This window comes from Salmo trutta, chromosome 15, assembly GCF_901001165.1.
Source record: "Salmo trutta chromosome 15, fSalTru1.1, whole genome shotgun sequence".
Classification (NCBI taxonomy): domain Eukaryota; kingdom Metazoa; phylum Chordata; class Actinopteri; order Salmoniformes; family Salmonidae; genus Salmo; species Salmo trutta.
Genome location: NC_042971.1, coordinates 3,409,803 through 3,429,315, shown reverse-complemented (window position 1 = coordinate 3,429,315; position 19,513 = coordinate 3,409,803). Strand labels below are relative to the sequence as shown.

Sequence of the window (19,513 nt, the reverse complement as noted above, 5' to 3'; positions counted from 1 at the left end):
ACTGCGTTGCCCCCTCCAGTCAGCAGATGGCGATGTGTGTCTTTTAGGTTCAGGCGATGCTGCCAGTGTGACGTATAATCTAGTGGACGGGACGCTCCTTCAACAACAACAGCTAGTCAGACACCTCGGTAGCTTTCTAGCAAACATAGCTACAACATTCACGCTCTTTACACTGTTTTGGTGTATATTAGTCTCTGTGTATTAAACACACTTCTGTCGTATGTACTTGTTGGCCCATTTAATTATATGTTTACGTTGTTTGTCAGCTAGCTGGTTTGCTAAGTTACCTTAGAACTAGACTAGTCGCTAATGCTAACTAGCTAACATCCCCGACCATGAGTTCACTAAGCTACTCTCCTGATAAAGAAGAGGTCTGCTGGACGGAGAAAGGAGCTCTTGTGAAAGAGGAGGAGGAAGAGAAGGATGTTACAATACAAAGACAAGTAGAGGGTGAGTCTGTTACCGTGAAAGAAGAAGAGAAAGACGTTACAGTGAAAGAAGAGGAAGTCGCGTTCAGAGTGAAAGAGGAGGAGGATGTTACTGTTAAAGAAGAGGAGAAAGAGAAAGAGGAGGAGGGGGAGATGACTGTCACATTGGAGGAAGAAGAGGAGGAAGAGGATGATGCAGTTTTTGGAGTGGAGAAGGAGAAACAGGGAGAGAGAACGGTCATATTGACAGAGGAGTCAGGAGATCTGATTACCACCAGTAAGTACTGTCTTAAAAAACGGGCTCTAACTGTCCAAAGGTTTTGAACGAATGTGTTGTTTTAAAGCAGCACGCTACTGAAATTCTATACTTGAAAATGTTGTTCTGTTCTATAGCAATTCATGTTATAATATAATGTTAAAGCTACATTTTAAAATGGGTGATTAAAGCCCTGAATGCTGATTGGCTGACAGCCGTGGTATATCAGGCCGTATACCATGGGTATGTCATGTATTTTTACTGTTCTGATTACGTTGGTAACCAGTTTATAATAGCAATAAGATGCCTCAGTGATAGATGGCCAATATACCACGGCTAAGTTCTGTATCCAGGGACTCTGCATTGCGTTTTGCATAAGGACAGTCTTTAACCATGCTATATTGGCCATATACCACACTTCCTCTGGCCTTATTGCTGAACTGTAACATGTGTATACCATCAGAGCCCCCCCCCCCCCACCTCAAAATCACAACTTAATTGTCTCACAGAATGGCAAACAAGTTATAAATGAAACGTTTGACGTGTGTCTATTGTAGGCCTTGCGTAGAGTGTGTATACTCGCGACTGAACATATTAGCAAAAGGACAAGCGTTTTGGGGAGACTGAACATATTAGCAAACGTTTGTTAGTCGACAAAAAACATGGGCAAAATAGCCATTTCAAGGAAAGGCTAAACTAAAGAATTATCATTTAGAAAAGATGGTAATTATTACTTTAGAGATGAAGTGGGCCACCAACAAAACGTTAATAACAATGGATCAACTGCAGCCTTTAACATTAGTAATATATATTATTATAGAGCTCTGCTCAGCCTATAAACATGACATTATCTATTATTATAGAGCTCTGCTCAGTCTATAAACATGACATTCTCTATTATTATAGAGCTCTGATCAGCCTATAAACATGACATTATCTATTATTATAGAGCTCTGCTCAGCCTGTAAACATGACGTTATTTATTATTATAGAGCTCTGATCAGCCTATAAACATGACATTATCTATTATTATAGAGCTCTGCTCAGCCTGTAAACATGACATTATCTATTATTATAGAGCTGTGCTCAGCCTATACACATTACATTATCTATTATTATACAGCTCTGATCAGCCTATAAACATGACATTATCTATTATTATAGAGCTCTGCTCAGCCTGTAAACATGACATTATCTATTATTATAGAGCTGTGCTCAGCCTATACACATGACATTATCTATTATTATACAGCTCTGATCAGCCTATAAACATGACATTATCTATTATTATAGAGCTGTGCTCAGCCTGTAAACATGACATTATCTATTATTATAGAGCTCTGCTCAGCCTATAAACATGACATTATCTATTATTATAGAGCTCTGCTCAGCCTAAACATTACATTATCTATTATTATTGAGCTCTGCTCAGCCTATAAACATGACATTATCTATTATTATAGAGCTCTGCTCAGCCTGTAACATGACATTATCTATTATTATAGAGTTCTGCTCAGCCTATAAACATGACATTATCTATTATTATAGAGCTCTGCTCAGCCTATAAACATGGCATTATCTATTATTGTAGAGCTCTGTTCAGCCTATAATCATGATCTATTATTATAGAGCTCTGCTCAGCCTATAAACATGACCTTATCTATTATTATTGAGCTGTGCTCAGCCTATACACATGACATTATCTATTATTATACAGCTCTGATCAGCCTAAAATACGACATTATGTAGACTGGCAGGTGGGAGCGTTGGGCCAGTAACCGAAAGGTTGCTGGATCAAATCCCCGAGCTGAAAAGGTAAAAACGCTGTCATTCTGCCCCTGAGCAAGTCAGTTAACCCACTGTTCCCTGGCTGCCGACGACGTGGATGTCTATTAAGGCAGCCCCCCACACCTCTCTGATTCAGAGGGGTTGGGTTAAATACGGGACACACATGTCAGTTGAATCCATTCAGTTCACTAGGTTTCCCCCTTTCCCTATTGTAGAGCTCTGCTCAGCCTATAAACATGAGAGCAAGATTAGATTTTATGTTCTACATTATTATTATTATTAGGGCAGCCACCAAGTTTTTATTAAACTATGGAATGTTCTGAAAACTGACTTCAGGTTTTTGAGGAATCTATGGAGGTTTAATTCAGTTCTCTGTTTAATATTTAACTAAATACTCTGTTTGTCTTTGGTAGGAGAGGGACCAGACTCTCACTCTGACAGCGGGGAGACTCCTTCAGGGGAACCAGACCCAGAGACGCCCAAACCAGCGAGACAACATCACTGTTCCCAGTGTGGCAAGCGTTTTAAGTTGTTAAGGAACCTGAAAGTACATGAGAGAACGCACACAGGAGAAAACCCTTACGATTGCTCCCACTGTGGAAATAGTTTTACCAAGTTAGGGATCCTAAAAGAGCATGAGAGGACACACACAAGAGAAAAGTGTTTCCAATGTTCCCAGTGTGGAAAGAGGTTTACCCAGTTACGGTACCTGAAACAACATGAAGAAATACACACAGAAGATAGGAAGACCTACCACTGCTCTCAGTGTGGAAAAATATTTACTGGGTTAGGGAACCTGAAAATACATATGAGAATACACTCTGGAGAGAAGCCGTACCACTGTTCCCACTGTGTAAAGAGTTTTACTCAGTTAGGGAGCCTGAAAACACATGAGAGGGGACACACTGGAGAGAAGCCTTATCACTGTTCCCACTGTGGAAGGAATTTTAGGTGGTATGCGAGCCTGAAGGAGCATGAGAGAATACACACAGGAGAAAAGCCTTACCACTGTTCCAATTGTGAAAAGAGTTTTACCCATCGAGGGAGCCTGAAAGCGCATGAGAGAATACACTCAGGAGAAAAGCCTTACAAATGTTCCCGATGTGAAAAGAGTTTTACCCGGTTAGGGAGCTTGAAAAAGCATGAGAGAACACACACAGGAGAAAAGCCTTTCCAACATACTAATACACAGGAGGAGAAGACATACCACTGCTCTCATTGTGAAAAGACATTTTCCCAGTCAGAGGACCTGAAATCACATGAGAGAATAGAGAGGCTGTGTTCTGACTTATGTTTTTGATTGAGAAATTGTGTTTTTGTTCATTCTACATTAAATAATATTGTATGAATGAAATCATACTGAAAAATAGGTCTACATGTTTTTTCCAGCTCAAGACATGATCATGTCGAAAATCGGATTAAAAGAGTAAAAAAAAATGTTTTGATTATGAACTTAAGATTGATTGAATGCAAGTGTAAACCCCTACATGTTGTTCACTATATAATTGGGATATTTCAAACATGTTAATTTTTAAATAGATTGATATTAGTATTTCTTCATTCAGATTGTCATTGTAAATGCGTATTGGTTCTCAATTGACATATCTGATTAAATAAATGTGAAATAAAGTAAATGCCATATTATTTTTGGGAGGTCTATTTGGTTCTATGTTGGGACTATAAGAATATTTTGAAGATAAATACACAAGGCAGAGTACGAGAGAGACAGAGAACGAGAGGTCAGTACAGTACTAACAACCAATGGAAATAGTGTTTTTTCCTGTAATAGGGAGTTATTGATCAGTGGTTCAGCGACATGGGAGGATGTAGATGTACACTACCGTTCAACAGTTTGGGGTCACTTAGAAATAACCTTTTTTTTTAAAAGAAAGCAATTTTTTGTCCATTAAAATAACATCAAATTGATCAGAAATACAGTGTAGACATTGTTAATGTTGTAAATGACTATTGTAGCTGGAAACGGCTGATTATTAATGGAGAATCTGCATAGGCGTACAGAGGCCCATTATCAGTGTCCATCACTCCTGTGTTCCAATGGCACGTTGTGTTAGTTAATCCAAGTTTATCATTTTAAAAGGCTAATTGATCATTAGAAAACCCTTTTGCAATTATGTTAGCACAGCTGAAAACTGTTGTCCTGATTAAAGAAGCAATAAAACTGGTCTGCTTTAGACTAGTTGAGTATCTGGAGCATCAATGTAACCTCTCAAATTCATAGACAGGTGTCGCGTCTTTTTTACCCAAAAGTAGTTTTTTTACCCGGAGACTGTAGTGCTACTTTCTCAAAATGAACATAAATGCTGTAGGAGGAGGGTTCTGGTGTTTTACCAGGAGACTGGGGCCGATCCCCATTTAGGAATGTATGCCTTGCTTACGCACACTCTGCATGTGTTGATACCTTGCTGAAAACCCTCACAATTGTTGGCCAACAGATTTTGTCATGGAGTTTTCATTCAATAGGGTTTAGAGTACATTTCATCTTAAGCCATTCTTTTAAATACGGTAATACCTTTAATTGGAATGTTGTACCTTTAAATACCTTTTTATTCTAATTTTGTTGACGGACTCAATAGAATACACGGAGTCAGAATCTAGGGATCAATTCAAGAAAGTCATCATTCGTCTCTGTTTCAGCACCAACTGGTAGATTTAAAAATACTCTGATCTTGTAGATTATTTAGGTACATTTTAGGGTTAGGAAAGTATGTATGAATCATAAAAAACAATAGTCCTATAAATCTACCCTAATTCTTACTAATCATGGAAGTGTGATGACAACGGCCCAATCCTACATTTACATAAGTGTTCAGACCCTTAACTCAGTACTTTGTTGAAACACCTTTGGCAGCGATTACAGCCTTGAGTCTTCTTGGGTATGACACTAGAAGCTTGGCACACCTGTATTTGGGTAGTTTCTTCCATTCTTCTCTGCAGATCCTCTCAAGCTCTGTCAGGTTGGATGGGGAGCGTCGCTGCACAGCTATTTTCAGGTCTCTCCAGAGATGTTTGATCGGGTTCAAGTCCGGGCTCTGGCTGGACCACTCAAGGACAACAGTGCAATAATTTGTAACAACTTCACAACAAATACACACATCTAAAGTAAAGGAATGGAATTAAGAATATATAAATATTTGGACGAGCAATGTCAGAGTGGCATAGACTAAAATACAGTAGAATAGTATAGAATACAATATATACATATGAGATGAGTAATACATAGACAGATACAGTAGAATAGGATAGAATACAGTATATACATATGAGATGAGTAATACATAGACAGATACAGTAGAATAGGATAGAATACAGTATATACATATGAGATGAGTAATACAGTAGAATACAGATACAGTAGAATAGGATAGAACCTAGTCTGTTCATTATATACTTCAACATCATGTATTGTTACACCATGTAGGAGCAGTATAGACCTAGTCTGTTCATTATATACATCTACATGATGTATTGTTACACCATGTAGGAGCAGTATAGACCTAGTCTGTTCATTATATACATCTACATGATGTATTGTTACACCATGTAGGAGCAGTATAGACCTAGTCTGTTCATTATATACATCTACATGATGTATTGTTACACCATGTAGGAGCAGTATAGACCTAGTCTGTTCATTATATACATCTACATGATGTATTGTTACACCAACACAAAAAAAGGAAATTATATTATTTTATACTAATACAATTGCTCAGAGAAAGAGATTTAGTTTAAAATGTAATTCTCAAAAGGTTGGGGTCTGAATTATTGGCACTCATGTTTTCAGTACTCCAGCACCCTCCCCTTGGGAGGATAATGACACTGAAAGGTTTTATGAGATTAGAGAACACATTGGGTGGGACCTTAGACCCTTCCTCCATACAGAATCTCTCCATGTCCTTGATTTATTTAGTCTGCGCTTATGGACTGCCCTGTTCAATTCAAACCACAGGTTTTCAATGGAGTTCAAGTCCGAAGACTGAGATGGCCATTGAAAATGTTGATTTTTGTGCCCAAATAACCATTTCTTTGTGGATGTTGATGTGTCTTGCTGGAAGATCCACTTATGGCCAAGTTTCAGCCTCCTAGCAGACAGGTAACCATGTTTTGGGCTAAAATATCCTGGTAGTGGGTAAAGTTAATTTATTTATTTCATACAGTAATTTTTGCTCATCTTTATCAAGGGTATCAATAACTAGGTGCTTATTTTGATATCTAGTTATTTGACTGAATCAGAAATACAGATGTGGAGTAGATGTAGAGTTTGTTTTAAATTCTCATAAAAAATCTGAACTAATCAAACAACACTTGTTACTCTTTGTACGTGTTGATATAATATTCTTATTTAATGGAGAGGAAAAAACCGTTTCCCTAAACTGCTTTATAATATTATAATTCAATGAAGAATACAAATAGTTTTCCCTCCTCAACTGCGTTTCCTCCCTCCAGACAGCAGATGGCGATATGTGTCTTTCAGGCGATGTTTCTAGTGTGACGTATAATCTAGTGGACGGAACGCTTCTTCAACAACTGCAGCCACCTCGGTAGCTCGCTAGCCGACAAAGTCTGAACGTTCAAGCTCTTTAGACAATTTCGTGGTTTAACTGTAACTGTGATTTAAACATACTTATGTGTAAACAACTAGCTACCCCATTTAATTTAATATTTACGTTGTAAGTCAGCTAGCTGGCTGGTTAAGTTAGAACTAGTCTAGTCGCTAATGCTAACTAGCTATTATCTCCGACCATGAGTTCACTAAGCTACTCTCCTCCTGCTAAAGAAGAGGAGGTCTGCTGGACGGAGAAAGAAGCTCTGGTGAAAGAGGAGGAGGAAGAGGAGGCTGTTACAATACAAAAACAAGTAGAGGGTGAAGCTGTTACAGTGAAAGAAGAAGAGAAAGACGTTACAGTGAAAGAAGAGAAAGACGCGTTCAGAGTGAAAGAAGAGGAGGAAAAGAAAGAGGAGGATAATAAGGGACTATCATTTGTCCCAACATCACAGGCAACAGACTTTGATACAGTTAAAGACTTCCAAAAGTGTTTTAATGGGGTTTCTCCCTGTGCACCTGCCAATGTAAATCTATTGAACGAGACAAGTTACCAGACAGGACATATTGCTAATGCTCTTCCCATTGATAACCTGAATGACAATTAACTAGTGGGCGGTGGTGGTGACGACGGCCTATTGGATGACGTCCTCCATCGGGATTCCCCCCAAAAAGAAGACGCTCAGAGTTACCTCTGCTGCAGAAGATACGTTCATGAGAGTTAACTGCACCTCAGATTGCAGCCCAAATAAATGCTTCACAGAGTTCAAGCAACAGACACATCTCAACATCAACTCTTCAGAGACTGCATGAATAAGGCCTTCATGGTTGAATTGCTGCATGCAACAACACTGTTTAGAAAAGCTTTGTTAAAGAACAAGAAAGCCAGCACACTGTTTACAAATAATTTGCTTTCCTTTCAAAAACAAGGACATTTCTAAGTGACCCCAAACTGTTGAACGGTAGTATACATCTACATGATGTATTGTTACACCATGTAGGAGCAGTAACGACACTCAAATGTTTTATGAGATTGGAGAACACATTGGGTGGGACCTTAGACCCTTCCTCCATACAGAATCTCTCCATGTCCTTGATTTATTTTGTCTGCGCTTGTGGACTGCCCTGTTCAATTCAAACCACAGGTTTTCAATGGAGTTCAAGTCCGAAGACTGAGATGGCCATTAAAAATTAGATTTTTGTGCCCAATTAACCATTTCTTTGTGGACGTTGATGTGTCTTGCTGGAAGATCCTCTTATGGCCAAGTTTCAGCCTCCTAGCAGAGAGGTAACCAGGTTTTGGGCTAAAATATCCTGGTAGTGGGTAAAGTTTATTTATTTTATACAGTAATATTTGCTCATCTTTATCAAGGGTACCAATAACTAGGTGCTAATTTTGATATCTAGTTATTTGACTGAATCAGAAATACAGATGTGAAGTAGACGTTAAGTTTGTTTTAAATTCTCATAAAAAATCGGAACTAATCAAACAACACTTGTTACTCTTTGTACGTGTTGATATAATATTCATATTTAATGGAGAGAGAAAAAACGTTTCCATAAACTGCTTTATAATATTATAATTCAATGAAGAAGAAAAAAAGTTTTCCCTCCTCAACTGCGTTTCCTCCCTCCAGACAGCAGATGGCGATATGTGTCTTTCAGGCGATGTTTCTAGTGTGACGTATAATCTAGTGGACGGAACGCTTCTTCAACAACTGCAGCCACCTCGGTAGCTCGCTAGCCGACAAAGTCTGAACATTCAAGTTCTTTATACGGTTTCGTGGTTTATTTGCCACTTTGCTTTAAACATACTTATGTGGAAACAACTAGCTACCCCATTTAATTTCATATTTACGTTGTAAGTCAACTATCTGGCTGGTTAAGTTAGCACTAGCCTAGCTAGCTAACATCCCCGACCATGCGCTCACTAAACTACTCCCCTCCTGTTAAAGAAGAGGAGGTCTGTTGGACTGAGAAAGAAGCTCTGGGGCTGAACATTGTCGTGAAAGAGGAGAAGGAAGAGGAGGATGTTACAGTAAAACAAGAAGTAGAGGGTGAGGCTGTTACAGTGAAAGAAGAAGAGAAAGACGTTATAGAGAAAGAAGAAGAGAAAGACGTTATAGAGAAAGAAGAGGAAGACGTGTTCAGAGTGAAAGAGGAGGAGGATGTTACTGTGAAAGAAGAAGAGAAAGATGCAGTCTTTGGAGTGGAGTATGAAGTGAAAGAAGATGAAGACGTTTTTGGAATGAAGGATGAAGAGGGGGAGATTACTGTCACATTAGAGGAGGACGAAGAAGAGAAGACTGGAGAACTGATTAACACCAGTAAATACAGTGAGTACTATCTTATAAAACAGGGACATTGATCTGATTAACACCAGTAAATACAGTGAGTACTATCTAATAAAACAGGGACATTGATCTGATTAACACCAGTAAATACAGTGAGTACTATCTTATAAAACAGGGACATTGATCTGATTAACACCAGTAAATACAGTGAGTACTATCTTATAAAACAGGGACATTGATCTGGTTAACACCAGTAAATACAGTGAGTACTATCTAATAAAACAGGGACACAAACTCTGCAGTTGTTGAACTAATGTGTGATTTTTTTTTTAGTAGATGTTTTTTTTACTAAGTCTTTTTACTAAATATTCTGGGCCCTCAGTTTCCTGCTCCAGTGAGTTCTGGACAGACACAGCTGTAGGCTATTTGTGCAAAGGATAAGAAGTAATCAGGTATTTTATGACATTTCCACAGGATCAGAGCATGACATTTTTATCTTTTATGCCGAGTGGTTATCGAAAGGGCGAGAGCTGGAAATATTTTACGAAAATACTTTGAGGAACTATTGTCATTTACAATTGATTTTGATTAGACTTTGTTTACTTGCTGTTTGAGGTGAAGAAAAATTAGCTTTGAGAAGCTCCTCAGCTCATTAGTGGTGGTGCATTAAGACAATCAGAAATACTATCAGACATCCCCAAATGGGCACATTTATAGGCCTACATTTGCACACAGGCCAGGTAGACTAGTCCTACTTCTATATGTGTAATTAGGTGTGTGTCTTTACTCAACATTGACAGGAGTGTTTCAAACAAAAGACAATGAATAAATTGACAACTGACGCGTTTCATTTAGTATCCGTTTGGGTCGGCATGGGGAATGATTGTATTTCCCCATAGTATGTTGTACCGAAGTTGACCAACTGAAAGGGAGTGTAACTTTATGACTATAATTACTGTTCCCTGAAGGAAAATAAATAAATCCTAAATCATTTCAGAGTTTGCTAAATCCAGTGGTTCTAACCAAGAGTCACTTTAACTTTATTGACACCCAAATAGATACTGTCATTAACGCAGTTCTTCAATAATTACACATAATTCTTAATACTGTAGCTGTTTAGTTACAGTCACATGTTCAACTATCATCAGCTGATCCAGGAAATCATTTTCTGAATGACAGTCACATGACAAACATCACGACATGCAACATCAACCAAGTGCTTCTTCATTCATTACTCTGGTAAAGACAGTTATGCCGTGCTCCACGTTGGATCCAACATCCCTAACAAATTGATGTTTATAAAGTGTTATTATCTGGTTGATTTACAGTAGGGTCTCATTAGTCTGTCTGGACACAGAGATACTTAGCTCATAATGTGTAGAGAACTGTTCCTTGATGGATAGGCTATTGTACAACACACAGAGCTATTTTCCTATATTTGTTGTTAGGTGAAGTTATGGGTCCGACAGTAGGTCTATGTTATTGTTAGGTGAAGTTATGGGCCCTACAGTAGGTCTATGTTATTGTTAGGGGAAGCTATGGGTCCTACAGTAGGTCTATGTTATTGTTAGGTGAAGTTATGGGTCCTACAGTAGGTCTATGTTGTTGTTAGGTGAAGTTATGGGTCCTACAGTAGGTCTATGTTATTGTTAGGTGAAGTTATGGGTCCTACAGTAGGTCTATGTTATTGTTAGGTGAAGTTATGGGTCCTACAGTAGGTCTATGTTATTGTTAGGTGAAGTTATGGGTCCTACAGTAGGTCTATGTTATTGTTTGGTGAAGTTATGGGTCCAACAGTAGGTCTATGTTATTGTTAGGTGAAGTTATGGGCCAATTTGTCAAACTGTACAAACCCTCATTGTCAAGCTGATGGAAAAGCCAAACAGCATTTTACTGGTTGAAGTGTTTTTAAGTACAAAGTGGTTTATTTGCGATGATGACACAAACATTATATTAAGCAGGACATTCAAACGAGCCTTACAATTATAATCCAAAGTAGTGTGAAATGAACTCATCATCAACCTGGAAATGGAGGTTTCTCCCCTGAGTTTTCCCCCGTTCACATTCAGAATACATTGTGAAAAACTCAAATCTTTGCTCACCATTTTTGCTCCAGGCAGATATAGTACATCCATAACTATCGGTTTCCTCATTAGCAGGGAGGAGTTTCTACAACCAAATTGCATGTGCATCGCCCTCGTGCCGCAATTTTAGCAAACACAGAAAGGGGCCTATATTGGAGACCAAAAGTTGTCTGGCACACTGCTTAGAGTTTCAACAACTTGAATAACTCAATCATTGATGTTACTACTAATGTGAAAACAAGACAAAATATGACTATTCTTGCTCATTTTAAGACAAATGTCAAATAATTTTAACATTCATTACAGACGTCAATTGTTGTACAACATCATGGCTACGCTGTTGGCATCACCTTTTACAGTGGATTTCCGCTGTTGTGGGCCTTTAACCATCTGTCTGACTTTGTTGTTCACACAGGAGAGATACTTACCTATCGTGGATCCTCTGGGGAGCCTCAACAACCTCATGATGCTGACAAGGCAAAGAAGAGTCTCTCCAGATCAGAACACCTCAAGAAACACCCGCAGAGATGCACAGGGAAGATAACTCACTGCTGCTCTGAGTGTGGGAAGAGATTCACCTCATCAGGCATTAAAATGCATCAGAGAACACACACAGGAGAGAAACCTTATAGCTGTGGTCAATGTGGGAAGAGTTTTGGTCAATCTTGCCATCTGACTCAACACCAGAGAACACACACAGGAGAGAAATCTTATAGCTGTGGTCAATGTGGGAAGAGTTTTGGTCAATTTTGCCATCTGACTCAACACCAGACAACACACACAGGAGAGAAATCTTATAACTGTGATCAATGTTGGAAGAGTTTTGCTCGATCTGGAGAGCTGACAGCACACCAGAGAACACACACAGGAGAGAAACCTCATAGCTGTAATCAATGTGGGAAGAGATACTCTGATAAAAGATCTCTGATTAAACATCAGAAAATTCATGAAGGAGTTGTTACATGATATCAGTGAAATAAAATGTAGAATGTTTAAACATTGTAGAAGGAGTATTTGAATGATGTCACAATGTAGAACCCTAAACGTTTGTCCCCTGTTCTATTGATTTCAACATGATATGGATATTAGCCTCAGGGGGAAAATCCAGGCTCTGAAATGGAAGAGTTACTATTTATGAGATTTAACAAAAAGTAACTAACAAAAAGAGTTGTTACACTTACCACGTTGGTGACCCACTGGAATCAAAATGCAACACTTCAAAATGTATCTGGCTGTTTTCTACAAATTGTCCTCTAACCAGGGATGTACACATTATTCCCAGATTCCGTGTGGTTTTTGAGCTGTTAGTTTTAACAGGACGTGCAACTTCATCTCCCTCCTCTCGGCACAATTGATTTCAACATGATATCGATGAGTGATGACAAATAAGTGTTGTGTTCCTTTGTTTAGCGACCCCTACATTTAAATGCATCACTCCAAAATGTAGCTGACTGTCTTCTGCAGGTTGTCCTCTAACCAGTGAGGTAAAATATATCTCCCATTTCCATGTGTTTTTTTAGTTGTGTTAGTTTCAACAGCACGTACAACCTGATTTCCCCCCTAATTGATATCAGTGATTTATTGCTACTTGTCAAAACAACAGCATTTCTGGTGCTTGTGCAGTTTATAAGGTGCTTGTTTAAAAAAATACAAGTAATAGGATTATTGTGGCAGATGTTTTGTGTATATAGCACATTTTATGTTTAGGTTTTCAATTCATCCCAAACTGTTTCTGCATATTGGTTATTGATTTCGACACTTTAAAACTGTGTTTTGACATTGGGGCTATTTCATATTTACATTTCATGTAACATTTAGTAATGATATTTTTTCAAGCAACCAACTGACAATTTTTTGGTACAATTATATTGAAATTGTTGCCCTGCTTTTAGAATATCAGGGTTAATTCTCACATATGCCAAACCAAATGTACTAGAGCATGACATTGGGGACTGGGCCCCGATCCAACAACATGCCTATCTAGTGAACCCTGAAAAGAGAGAGAAGCTCTGCAGTGAGGTGGAAAGTTACTATGGATATTGCAGGAGTTTCCTCTTGAAATCAGACATGTCTGTGGTAAGGACAACTTGGTTGCTGATTGTCTCTAGGGTGGGCAGTCAAAAAGTGTTGTGTTTTGCGTTTAGCCAGTGTGTTGCCATGGATCACAATTTATTTTGACTGCACGTTTTTCTGTATTGGAGATGAGTTTTGTTTGGGCTCGTTCCAAGGACGAGAGTTCAAGAAGCTAGTGAGTTTTAGGATTCTATAGAAAGAAAAATGAAGGAGAAAAGTATATATTATTATATTATAGTGTATATTATTTAGAAATGTGTTTTTTCTTGTTTTTAATTGTTGACAGCCAGTAGACACCATGTTTATATTGTAGAAGGGAATCAATTTAGTTGATTATAATGTGAAATGGAAGTTGTTTTCCGTTGGTGGTGAGCAAACTTGTCCAACAAAAATATAGGATATATTTGTTGTCTTAAGGTGTTAAAGGCTTTGGTTTTTCCATTTATGTTTTGAGGTTGGACTTTAGCACGTCTGGCTCGTTAGCACGTCTGGCTCGTTAGCACGTCTGGCTCGTTAGCACGTCTGGCTCGTTAGCACGTCTAGCTCGTTAGCACGTCTAGCTCGTTAGCGCGTAGGACGCACTGATTGGTGTAGGACGCACTGATTGGGTTGGATGTTGCATCCAATTAATATTTTAATCAATGGCATTTCCTTAGAATGTTCATTAGTCTTTCAGTTGTTAATCTTCTGTTTGTTGTGTACTAAATATTTCTGTTTATTTTCATTTTTTTCCTGTGAAGCCATTGTGTTGCATCCATGTCTGAAATGTGCTGTATAAATAAAGCTTGATTTGATTTCAACAAATTAACCCAATGACTGACCAATCAACAGACTCCTGGTCCCTCTTAGTATGAAACCAGTATCAATCCCACTTTTCCAGCCTGCTGAAGGCGTGGTGGAGTGGTAAACACCACCCCCGGCTCTACCAGGGGCTTGAGGTGGTCTCCCACAGCTCTGCTTATGTCATGTTCTGTGGCCTTGCTATTCCATTTCTTGACTGTCCCTGCAACACAGAAACACATTTAGTCATATCATATATAACACTCAAAGTAATGGATATGGAGCATCTATGGCCTCAGTTACACCTGGCACTTAAATGTGACTTCTGTCATCCGATCACTCCAAGCTGCATTAGGTTCAGATCTACCAGGATGGGCCTTTGACATCGTCTGGATGCAGTCAGGCCACCAAATATGCATCAGCAATGTAAAGAGATGGGGTGAATGAGTGGGGAAAGGTACATTTGACACAAATTACCTTCATAATATCAAAGAACATATGTGTGTGTCTGAGGGGAAATTAACTTTCATTCAGCCAAAAGGGGTGAGAAATTACACCAATATCAGTGGACAGTTTGCACTAATGTAAATAAACATGGATGATGGAACATATTCCCTTTAGCTGACGTGATGAACCGCTAAGGGGACATAAATATTTACCATCTAAACCATGTGTCTGTGACCTCTCACCTCTCTGGCTGTAGAAGTGTTCTTCCTAACCAGTCCCTCAACAGCTCTCTGACTGAGCTCCACCCTCACTGGGTCTTCAGAGGAGAGGAAGGCTGAGGAGGGATGGAAGGATGAATGGATCAGTCAGTCAATAAAGTGTAGAGCTGCTGTCTATGCTGTCTGACAAAATCACTATTTTAGTAGTTTATTAAAGTAAATTAGGCTTTATGACTGCTGAATACCAACTATCAATCACTTAGATCATGTATTTTCAGGTAGAGATACATCCTTGGGACGTCCCTAGCCCGTTGAAGTTGACATTTAAAATGGTTAAGGTTAGGGTTTAGGGTAGGGATGTCCCAAGGATCCCAGATAGCATTGACCATTGTGCATTCTTCTGTCTCTTTTATATAGCAGGTGTAAAAGAAACACAGACAAGACAAGTAGGCATGCAGTGCATTATGGTCATTGTAGTTAAAAAAATAGCATCTTATTATGCCAATCTGTATGTGGGGTTGTTAGAGAAGATTGTGATTGTCAGCCCTAACAATCCATTCTAGCACCTCATCAGGCTCTGTAAAAGTCTTCATTGATGACGTGTTCCATCTATTCCAGGGGACAGCAGAGGAACTTAAACGATTCCACTCCTTCATCAATACAAGCAGTGAACATCTGAAATTCACCCTCACCTTTGATGAGCATGAAACAAGTTACCCGATGGTTGGACAATACTTTTCTCGTTAATCATCTTAAATACTTAAACTGGAAATCAACCAATCCTCCATTGTTAACGCAGTGGAAAGGTCAAATGCTTTATTATCTACACATGTAAAGTGGGTGACGGAGAGAAATAAAATGGTTAGGTTATGGTAAAGTTTATAAAAGATCAAATAAAATATTTTTCCCAAAAATTGTTTTAAGTCCCAATGCAAAGTTACACCTCACTGTTCTATTTTTGGAGTTATTACATAAAACCAATAAGAATTCAGAAGAATGATAAAGTCAGGTGTGATGTAGTGTGGAGGACCAGCCTATTCCCTATGATGTAAACTACAACAGAAATAACTTGAAATGTATAACTTCAAATTAAACCATTCGTTTGCACTCATGACTTGAGTGATTAAAGTAAACCAACGTTTTGGAAATACATAACGCCATCTAATCAAAGAATGTTAGCTATATGCAGTTATCTTAGCCAGCCAGCTAACATTAGCTATTTAGCCAACTAGTTATGGTCAGCGAGCTGGAGCCCAACTAGACCAGTTAGAACCCAACTAACAAAACCCAACTAAAACATAACTGCAGATCAAAAGAGCAGAGACATACAGAATGATGGCAGGGAAAATCCCCAACATCCAAAATATATAGATTCCAGATGTCAGTCAGCTAGTGCGCTAGCAGTAAACCAAGGTGGAAAAAGTGACAAAACTCCCGTAGTCGACTTCACAGAGAATATGCTGAAAAGTAGTGATGGGGAAACAAAGCTTCCTGAAGCATTGACGCTTTTCAGCCTGTTGTGTCAACAAAAAACAAAAAAACGAGCAAGCAGGTTGATATCCTCTGTCGTTTTGAACCCACGGCAAGAGGCACCAGAGCCTAATGTTCTAACAGGTTCCCTCTAGATAACACAACCACACAGTTCATGAAAAGCATGAGGTGTGACTAACGTTTGCAAGCTTGAGCTAGATATCGAGCTAGCGTGACCTTCCTGGTCCCTCAAGTCAGTGAGTCAACACAGGAAGGAGCAATGAATGGATAGTTAATTTATTTCCAAAGCTGCAATGATGGGACACACACAGTGTGGATGAATGATCAGTAGTGACGGGATATAAATAGCACTCCCACACAGTATAGATGATATACAGTTTATAATGTAATGTCAACTTTATACATTTCTATGCCAGGAATATTCCATTTTCAACTCACCGACAGCAATTCTCCATAAATCTGATGTGGATTATCAAGAATCCCGAAATAAATTAATACATATTAATACATAAATTAATACATAGGTCAAGCCCGCCTTATCTCAGCTAATTGGTCACCATAGCAGCACCAACCGGTAGCACGAGCTCCAGCAGGTATATTTCACTGGTCATCCCCAAAGCCAACACCTCTTTGGCTGCCTTTCCTTCCAGAAAATGATGTCATGGCTTTAGAAGCTTCTGATAGGCTAATTGACATCATTTGAGTCAATTGGAGGTGTACCTGTGGATGTATTTCAAGGCCTACCTTCAAACTCAGTGCCTCTTTGCTTGACATCATGGGAAAATCAAAAGAAATCAGCCGGGACCTCAGAAAAAAAATTGTAGACCTCCACAAGTCTGGTTCATCCTTGGGAGCAAATTCCAAACGCCTGAAGGTACCACGTTCATCTGTATAAGCAATAGTACGCAAGTATAAACCCCATGGGACCACGCAGCCTTCATACCACTCAGGAAGGAGACGCGTTCTGTCTCCTAGAGATGAACGTACATTGGTGCGAAAAGTGCAAATCAATCCCAGAACAACAGCAAAGGACCTTGTGAAGATGCTGGAGGAAACAGGTACAAATGTATTTATATCCACAGTAAAATGAATCCTATATCGTCATAAACTGAAAGGCCGCTCAGCAAGGAAGAATCCACTGCTCCAAAACCGCCATAAAAAAAGCCAGACTACGGTTTGCAACTGCACATGGGGACAAAGATCGTACTTTTTGGAGAAATTACCTCTGGTCTGATGAAACTGTTTGGCCGTAATGACCATCGTTATGTTTGGAGGAAAAAGGGGTAGGCTTGCAAGCCGAAGAACACCATCCCAACCATGAAGCACGGGGGTGACAGCATCATGTTGTGGGGGTGCTTTGCTGCATTAGGGACTGGGTGCACTTTACAAAATAGATGGCATCATGAGGGAGGAAAATGATGTGGATATATTGAAGCAACATCTCAAGACATCAGTCAGGAAGTTAAAGCTTGTTCGCAAATCGGTCTTTCAAATGGAGAATGACCCCAAGCACACTTCCAAAGTTGTGGCAAAACGACTTAAGGACAACAAAGTCAAGGTATTGGAGTAGCCATCACAAAGCTCTGACCTCAATCCTATACAAAATTTGTGGGCAGAACTGAAAAAGCGTGTGCGAGCAAGGAGGCCTACAAACCTGAATCAGTTACACCAGCTCTGTCAGAAGGAATGGGCCAAGATTCATCCAACTTATTGTGGGAAGCTTGTGGAAGGCTACCCGAAACGTTTGACCCAAGTTAACCAATTTAAAGGCAATGCTAACAAAATACTAATTGTGTGTATGTAAACTTCTGACCCAATGGGAATGTGATGAAAGAAATAAAAGCTGAAATAAATAATTCTATCTACTATTATTCTGACATTTCACATTCTTAAAATAAAGTGTTGATCCTAACTGACCTGAGACAGGGAATTTTTACTAGGAGTAAATGTCAGGAATTGTGAAAAACTGAGTTTAAATATATTTGGCTAAGTGTATGTAAACTTCCGACTTCAACTGTACCTCATCGCCATATTGTTATTTATTGTTTTGCTCCTTTGCACCCCAGTATCTCTACTTGCACATCCATCTTCTGCACATCTATCACTCCAGTGTTTAATTGCTAAATTGTAATTACTTCGTCACTACGGCCTATTTATTGCCTTACCTCCCTAATCTTACCTCATTTGCACACACTGTATATAGACTTTTCTATTGTGTAATTGACTGTACGTTTGTTTATTCCATGTGTAACTCTGTGTTGTTGTTTGTGTCGCACTGCTTTGCTTTATCTTGGCCAGGTCGCAGTTGTAAATGAGAACTTGTTCTAAACTGGCCTATCTGGTTAAATAAAGGTGAACTAAAATTGTAAAAAATATATAAATATGTGATAATTCAAAAACATAACTGGTTGTGCTTATAGGTAACCAGATCTTCAATACAACTAGGTTTCTAAGTTTTTGACCACACTGTGTTGTTACACTGGTGAGTAAAAACTAATGCTTCCTACCCTTTAACTTTTTGTCTGAAAATAAAATAAACATTTTACTCAACTGCGTTACCCACTCCAGTCAGCAGATGGAGGTGTGCGACTTTAAGGTAATACTGTTAGTGTGACGTATAATGTAGTGGACGGAACGCTTCTTTCAACAGTAGCAGCAGTTATTCAGCCACCTCGGTAGCTTGCTAGACAAAATAGCCGAACCAATAAAGCTCTTTAGACGCTTTAGTGTATATTAGCCACTGTGTTTTAAACTCACTTCTATCGTCTAGTTTATTATCCGATTTTATTTCATATTTACAGTGTTGTTATTAGTCAGCTAGCGGGCTGGTTAAGTTAGCATTAGCCTAGCTTGCTAAATGTTAGCTATTATCCCCGACCATGAGGTCACAAAACTACTCTCCTCCTGCTAAAGAGGCCTGCTGGACGGAGAAAGAAGCTCTCGTCAAAGTGGAGGAGGAAGAGGAGGCTGTTTCAATACAAAAACAAGTAGAGGGTGCGACTGTTACCGTGAAAGAAGAAGAGAAAGACGTTTCAGTGAAAGAAGAGGAAGATGCGTTCAGAGTGAAAGAGGAGGAGGATGTTACAGTAA

The 19,513-nt window shown here is 39.0% G+C and overlaps 1 long non-coding RNA gene across 1 annotated transcript; it reads left to right on the top strand.

Annotated features, from left to right (window-relative positions):
• The first annotated feature begins 619 nt into the window (after positions 1-619).
• Positions 620-3,192, top strand: LOC115149678 (uncharacterized). The gene is made up of 2 exons (XR_003866933.1): positions 620-705; positions 2,886-3,192. It is a non-coding gene; the product is annotated as an uncharacterized LOC115149678 (long non-coding RNA).
• The last annotated feature ends 16,321 nt before the right edge of the window (positions 3,193-19,513 follow it).